Source organism: Silurus meridionalis, chromosome 10 (assembly GCF_014805685.1).
Source record: "Silurus meridionalis isolate SWU-2019-XX chromosome 10, ASM1480568v1, whole genome shotgun sequence".
NCBI classification, from domain to species: Eukaryota; Metazoa; Chordata; class Actinopteri; order Siluriformes; family Siluridae; genus Silurus; species Silurus meridionalis.
In genome coordinates, this window is record NC_060893.1 from 19,051,526 (window position 1) to 19,059,355 (window position 7,830).

The following is a 7,830-nucleotide window of genomic DNA, read 5'->3' on the forward strand; positions in this document are numbered from 1 at the left end:
TATGACTTTCAATACCAGACACTGTCGCAAAGCAGTTCTATAGAAATCCAATTATCAGGAATAAAAATGATACATTCATAAATCTATTCCTATGATTTTATCCTTAAGAAGCAAACCAAAGTTTTAGGGAAAAATCCCTGACACCATGTGAGGAAGAAACCTCTGGGTGACACAAAATACCTTCATTATAGTTACATCATTATTGAGTTCACTGATGGTTACTTGTATGTTAAACTTCTTTTCTTCTTCTTCTTCTTCTTCTTCTTCTTCTTCTTCTTCTTCCTCTTCTGGCTGCTCCCATTAGGGGTCACCACAGCGGATCATCCGTCTCCATACCCCCTGTCCTCTACATCTGCCTCTTTCAACCCAACTACCTGCATGTCTTCCCTCACCACATTCATAAACCTCCTCCTTGGTCTTCCTCTTTTCCTCCTTCTGGTGGCTCCATCCTCAGCATTCTTCTACTGATATACCCCATGTCCCTCCTCTGCACATGTCCAAACCATCTCAATCTTGCCTCCCTCACCTTTTCTTCAAAATGTTCTAAATGCACGGTCCTTCTAATAAACTTATTTCTAATCCTGTCCACCCTCGTCACTCCCAATGTAAATCTCAGCATATTTGTTAAACTGTTTACATTAATTGCAGTCCAACACGAATTAAATGGTTTCTAAATAAAACTATTCACAGTAATGCTATTTTTTTTTTGGATGCTGATGTAAAGGAATGCTCATTCTATCCAAAGGTACAGCATCAAGATGGATCAACAGGTGGCTGGATGACTGAAATCTCAGGAATTATTCTTATTGTGATGAATGAACATCCCAGACACATCATGAATGTGGGCAAAAACCTGTTTAATGCAACTTAAATTACGTTTAGTGAAAAAAATCATGTCTCCAGCCCTGTGATAGACTGTTGTTTAATCAAGAATGTGTTCCTGCCTCTCATTATGTATTTCATCAAGCTGCACTGTCCTGTAGAGGGCGCCAAATATCTGTCCCAGATCAAACCATTTACAAGAAGCAATAACAGTGATCATTTACAATAGTGATTTGTTTTTTTTAACTTCCTTTTCAGATAACAAAATACAATGTTTTCTGAGACCCCTGGGCACTTGGGCAGCTTGCGACACTGCATATGTGGTGGCAGTGGAAAGGGGGAACCAATTATTGATGACATTCAACCTCCACAGGCATGATGGCACAGGCGCACTCAAGCTGTGACTGAACAGAGGAAATAGGAAACAGATGTAATTAGTGGCGTAGTGAAGAGGGTCTCTCCTACTGCGACAGAATGAGTGCGATGCCAACTTGGCTGACGTGCCGTCAAAGCCATTCAGCCCTTCACTTGCAAGCTGCTTCCTGTTGATGGTGCGACAAATGTCACACATGGACAAGACATGGGTTTATGGTTCCTGTCTGAATGTTTGTTTGTTGTTTTTTCCTTACTATTTCTTAGTATGTGCACATATCCTTCATATGTATTATATTGCATTATTACTTTGTCATGACATAATAAATACATATCAGTTTATTCTTTGAAACAGGAGTTTACAGACATAAAGAAATGTATGGGTGCTTTCTAAACATAATCATAATCACATTTTATCTCAAAAATTTATATTTTTGCTAGTTATTGCAGCCAGGGAACGTTTTACTCTTATGCCTTCAAACAAGAGAACCTAAGTCCGACTTTATAGTATTTAAAGGCTAATTATTTTTGAATTATTGAAGGTAAAATTGAATCCATTTAATGCAAGTGAGCTAATAGACAGGCAGGCAAGCAGGCAGACAGATGCAGAGGTGCAAGTAGCAAGTTTGGCAATGAAAAAAGTGCAATGAAATATGTAAATAAATAAATAAATAAATAGGCTATAGGCATTGAAAATGTGCAGATGAGTACATAACAGTAAGAATATATATATATATATCTTTATTAAATGAAAAAATAGAATATGGGTAAGATGCACAATACATAAAATATGTACAATAAGTATTCAGTTAGTTATGTACATTGTATGTAACATTGTATTGTACAATACCCAATTAATCTACATTGTTTACACATATACTATACAGAAATATAAGTTAAACTAGAATTATCTTGGACATGCAATGATAATGCTATAATAACAATAGGAACTCAATAATACATGTAATTAGTGTGATAATAACAGGGTCTAGTTTGACTGTATTTTAATGACTGTAATTAAAAAAAGAAACCATAGATGCCTGGGCTAAGCTCCATATACCCTTGGAGAAGCATTGCTTTAAAATAAAGTGTTGCATTTCACAGTCGGATCTGGCTATATAGTGTGAGCATTTGTTCTGCTCTGAAAATACCAGTTTGGAACGAGGGCACATGCTCCGCTGCTTAAAAAGTGACAACAGGGAATGAATTCCAGCAAGTAACATTCTTCCTGTGGAGATAGTCAGATAATAGAATCTGAGCATAATATCTAAGCCAGATGTACTGTAAAACAATCTTAATCATATTTGAGAAAATAATGTTGGCTAAGTAATGCATTCAGTTTTCCCTTATTTGTGGTAAATCAGATGTTCAGCCAACTTTTCAACTGATGCTGGTGACTTCTTTCGTTTGGATTGTTTCAGCTTGTTGGCGATGGCATTCATTTTTAATGACTTATTCTTTCAGATGTCCCATAAAAGGACAAAACAGTCAGTGCGTAATCAACATCCAGTCACAGTCCTGGCAAAATATACACCTGGAATAGCATATCGTGTTGAAAAACATTCACAGGTCACAGCCAGTCGGTTTCCAGTGACCTCACAAAGCTCAGGGAAATGTCTCTATCGATATATAGTGTGTAACACACTGCAGGGTCGTGAAAGTACCAAAATACACCACAATATGTTTAACAAATACGAGCAAAAGTTTGTGTTAATTGCTCCGTATTGATCTGCTGAATTATTCGAGGATACTAAATCAAAAGTATTGATTTCTGTAAGTGCACCTCCACCGTATTAAAAGCAGATTTTCAATCTGTTAAAGAGAGAATTTTTCACATACATGTTTGAGGCATATTTACAGTATTACACAGGAAAATGAAATTAAAGCAGGTCTAGAAGGAAGCAGCTTTATTGAAACATTTCCTTATAATATAAGGCATAATAATGTTATTTCCTTATAACATATACTATAAAATAAAAATAAAAAAACAGTCCCTACTTAAAATTGAAGGCGCTTACATAAAATATATAACGTATTTACAGAGATGGCAAAGGTACACACATCCTTCACTCAGGGGCGATTTTTTTAATGGAGTGGCACAAAGGCTTAATAGTCATAAACCTCTCATTGAAAAGCTTAGCTTTAAATAGGTGCAAATTAAAACTCCACATTTACATCAGAAAAAGAAAGTAAAAAACAGGCATGGACAGTAACAATGTAAATGTAATTCTTTACTGTACTGTAGCTTTTTTGTGTATCAGTATGTTACTGAAGTATTTCCATTTGGTGACTTTTACTTTAACTTCACTACATTTCAAAGTCAAATATCTTACTTTTACTTAACTACATTTTGTGATATCAGTCATTCATTTTTATTTATGAGTGGATACAGCACACAGCAAAACATCAATCAGGGTAGAGCCCGCACTCTGTTTAGAACTTGTTTTGATTGTCACTTTGTGGTATCTACTTATCACCAACATAAAGTTCAGTGTCATTTCAACAGCAAGCAGAACATTTGAGAGAAATAAGACCTTTTTGAGAAGAATAAATGATGAAGAAACTTCTGACTTGAACTTGGATCAACACCTGTGGCCATGCACAATGTTTTTTAAGTAGTTTAAAAGACGTTTTTGAGCTCATGAACATTTTAATAGATATCAATCGGTGTTTAAATCATTAATATAATTCTATTAATAGATTGGAGAGCAATATTAAAGTCTTTTCACATAAACTGAGTTGATTAAACAACAGTCTTTTGACAAAAATGATAATAGGAACATTAAAGCCATAATAAATTATAGTACATTGGATACTTAAGTACATTTGAAGGCAAATACTTTTGTGCTTCTACTCAAGTAAAAGTTTGAGAAAAGGGAAAACTTTTACTTTTACTCGAGTAATAGCATATCACTACTTTAACTCATATACTGTACATAGTTTGTGTACTTTGTGCATCACTGGTAAAAAGTGAACTAAGAAATGTTAGTGACAATTTTATTTATTTGTAAAAACCCTCTAACTGTAAAAAAAAAAAAAAAAAAAGCATCTGTCTAGATGCTTGTTGCACACAACATATATTTATATTACAGTATTGCATCTAACACTGTCTATTATCAACTGTTCTAATCGTGCAGTAACTTGAGGAAACCTGAAAAACTGTAACCTCGAACTGTGTCAACAATGCTTTGAAAATGCTTCCGCGTTGTCCGTGCTGCGGGATGACGTCAGGGACAGTAAGCTGTAAAACGCAGCGTCTCGTTTCTCAGGAAACCGAGTTATATACTTAACCTAGAGATGGTATTTGCTCACACCTTTTTGTCATTTTTTTCTTTTATTTAGTTGATTAAGAACTCAGCACATACCAGTGGTGGGTGGTCAGGCCCAGCAAAGCCTTTTCTGCTGGCCTAAACACTATAAGAAGCACTGACCTACAGTGAGGAAAATAAGTATTTAAACACCCTGCTATTTTACAAGTTCTCTCACTTAGAAATCATCGAGGGGTCTGAATTTGTCATCGTAGGTGCATGTCCACTGTGAGAGACATAATCTAAAAAAAAAAATCCAGAAATCACAATATATGATTTTTTAACTATTTATTTGTATGATACAGATGAAAATAAGTATTTGAACACCTGTCTATCAGCTAGAATTCTGACCCTCAAAGACCTGTTAGTCTGCCTTTAAAATGTCCACCTCCACTACATTTATTATCCTAAATTAGATGCACCTGTTTGAGGTCGTTAGCTGCATAAAAACACCTGTCCACCCCATACAATCAGTAATAACATGGCCAAGACCAAAGAGCTGTCCAAAGACACTAGAGACAAAATTGTACACCTCCACAAGGCTGGAAAGGGCTACGGGGAAATTGCCAAGCAGCTTGGTGAAAAAGTCCACTGTTGGAGCAATCATTAGAAAATGGAAGAAGCTAAACATGACTTTCAATCTCCCTCGGACTGGTGCTCCATGCAAGATCTCACCTCGTGGGGTCTCAATGATCCTAAGGAAGGTGATAAATCAGCCCAGAACTACAAGGGAGGAGCTGGTCAATGACCTGAAAAGAGCTGGGACCACCGTTTCCAAGGTTACTGTTGGTAATACACTAAGACGTCAAGGTTTGAAATCATGCATGGCACGGAAGGTTCCCCTGCTTAAACCAGCACATGTCCAGGCACGTCTTAAGTTTGCCACTGACCATTTAAATGATCCAGAGGAGTCATGGGAGAAAGTCATGTGGTCAGATGGGACCAAAATCTAACTTTTGGGTCATAATTCCACTAAACGTGTTTGGAGGAAGAAGAATGATGAGTACCATCCCAAGAACACCATCCCTACTGTGAAGCATGGGGTGGTAGCATCATGCTTTGGGGTGTTTTTCTGCACATGGGACAAGGCGACTGCAATGTATTAAGGAGAGGATGACCCGGGCCATGTGTTGCGAGATTTTGGGGAACAACCTCCTTCCCTCAGTTAGAGCATTGAAGATGGGTCGAGGCTGGGTCTCCCAACATGACAATGACCCGAAGCACACAGCCAGGATAACCAAGGAGTGGCTCTGTAAGAAGCATATCAAGGTTCTGGCGTGGCCTAGCCAGTCTCAGACCTAAACCCAATAGAGAATCTTTGGAGGAGCTAAAACTCTGTGTTTCTCAGTGACAGGCCAGAAACCTGACTGATCTAGAGAAGATCTGTGTGGAGGAGTGGGCCAAAACCCCTCCTGCAGTGTGTGCAAACTTGGTAAAAAACTACAGGAAACGTTTGACCTCTGTAATTGCAAACAAAGGCTACTGTACCAAATATTAACATTGACTTTCTCAGGTGTTCAAATACTTATTTGCAGCTGTATCATACAAATAAATAGTTTAAAAAATCATACATTGTGATTTCTGGATCTTTTTTTTAGATTATGTCTCTCACAGTGGACATGCACCTACGATGACAATTTCAGACACCTCCATGATTTCTAAGTGGGAGAACTTGCAAAATAGCAGGGTGTTCAAATACTTATTTTCCTCACTGTATATTTACAACATAAATTCTAATATTTGTTCAATGAAATTGTATAAATTTATTCCCAACAGTTTATTCTCTTCATTTCGTATCGTTTCTCTGGCTGCACTGCTTCCAGTACGTGTATGTGGATGTTATCATATTTCAGCCTCTATGTGCTGCCATGTCAATCTAATCTGCCCAGGGCCTTCAAAGTCAGTACTGCTGGCCTTTTTACCATAGAGAATATTATCAATGAGTCTGTTTCTTTAACCAATCAGATTTCATATTCGCCTCACACTGCAGCTAGCTGGCCCAGAATAGCGTCAGCATTTTTCCGTCCTCTAGTTGGTCAGAGGGAAACTGTTACAGCCAAGTTCGACTGGCAAAACAGAAATATATTTAGTCTTGGACATACTTAAAAATACATTTTCAAGAAAATTTAGACTTCGTGAGGAGAGGTCAGCCAACCCTGAAGCTAGTTAGCTTGTCACAGCCAAGGAAAGGGTTTGTTCTCCACTTCCATACCAGTGAAAACGAGCGGTACCACTGGCTTACAGCTTCTGAGGAGTGATGCAAATTATGAGAATGCATAGACAAATATTGATTCTGAACTGCTCCAGATGATGTAGGTTGCGGTTGTAATGTAGAGGTTTGGAGCTTGCTTTAGAAAAATGCCTCACTCTCTGTAATGCCACGCATTGTTATATTGCATTTTTTTGTATTGTATTGTTGGTTTCTATAATTGTGACATTATAGTGGTGGTATTAAGAAGTGGTTTAAGTTGGGTAAGTCCTCACTTAAGGTCCAGGGACCAAATGCACGGCCCGCCACTGGCACATACAGTATATTTAAAAAGTTTTAACCGATAACATGTATCTGGAAATCTCATCCAAAACCCATCTAATTTTAACAACACAAATCTTTTCTCAACAATCTCAAAAAGGGAGGATATTCACAACCTTTTCCTACGATGATGTCATGCAAACATTTGGATGACTGCGTTAGTCAAATCTCACATGCAAAGTCACTGCTTGAAAAAAACAACAACAGTATTTCTTGACTGACACCTACAGGATGTGTTTATATGGAGTGACATTTTCAACTGTGCCTGCTGTCTCTCTGTCGTTCTCCCAGACGGCCAGAAGCAGAAGTGCCCTTTCATCTTCCCTACCTCTTCACCCAGAACTGTGATGCAGGCCGAGCATCTGACACACACCTCCAGATGGCCTGAGAGTCTGCAGTGGACACACACTAGTGAACATGTAGGGAAAAGGGAGTTGCAAAAGTATAGTGGATGATTGTTGAGTGGGTAGAACTCTTGAAAAAAGAAGGATATTGGCACTTGTTGGAGGAAAACACTGGCGAGGTTGAAAAGGAGGAGTTTTCTTGCTTGCCAAACTGATTCCCAAAATATGAGCTGTTCATTACTCACCTCTGCAAAAGATAAATAGAACAAGTGTGTCGACATGGTTTCCATACATTCATGGATTATTGACTTGTTTTTATATTACATGCTTGGTATTCACATAACAAAGAGAGTGCTTCATCAGAATATAAATGCTAGGCAGAAGCCCGAAGCTATATAATACCCTATATGTTGTTTTTTCTCTCTGGATTTTTTGCTTCTTTTTTGTTTGTTCA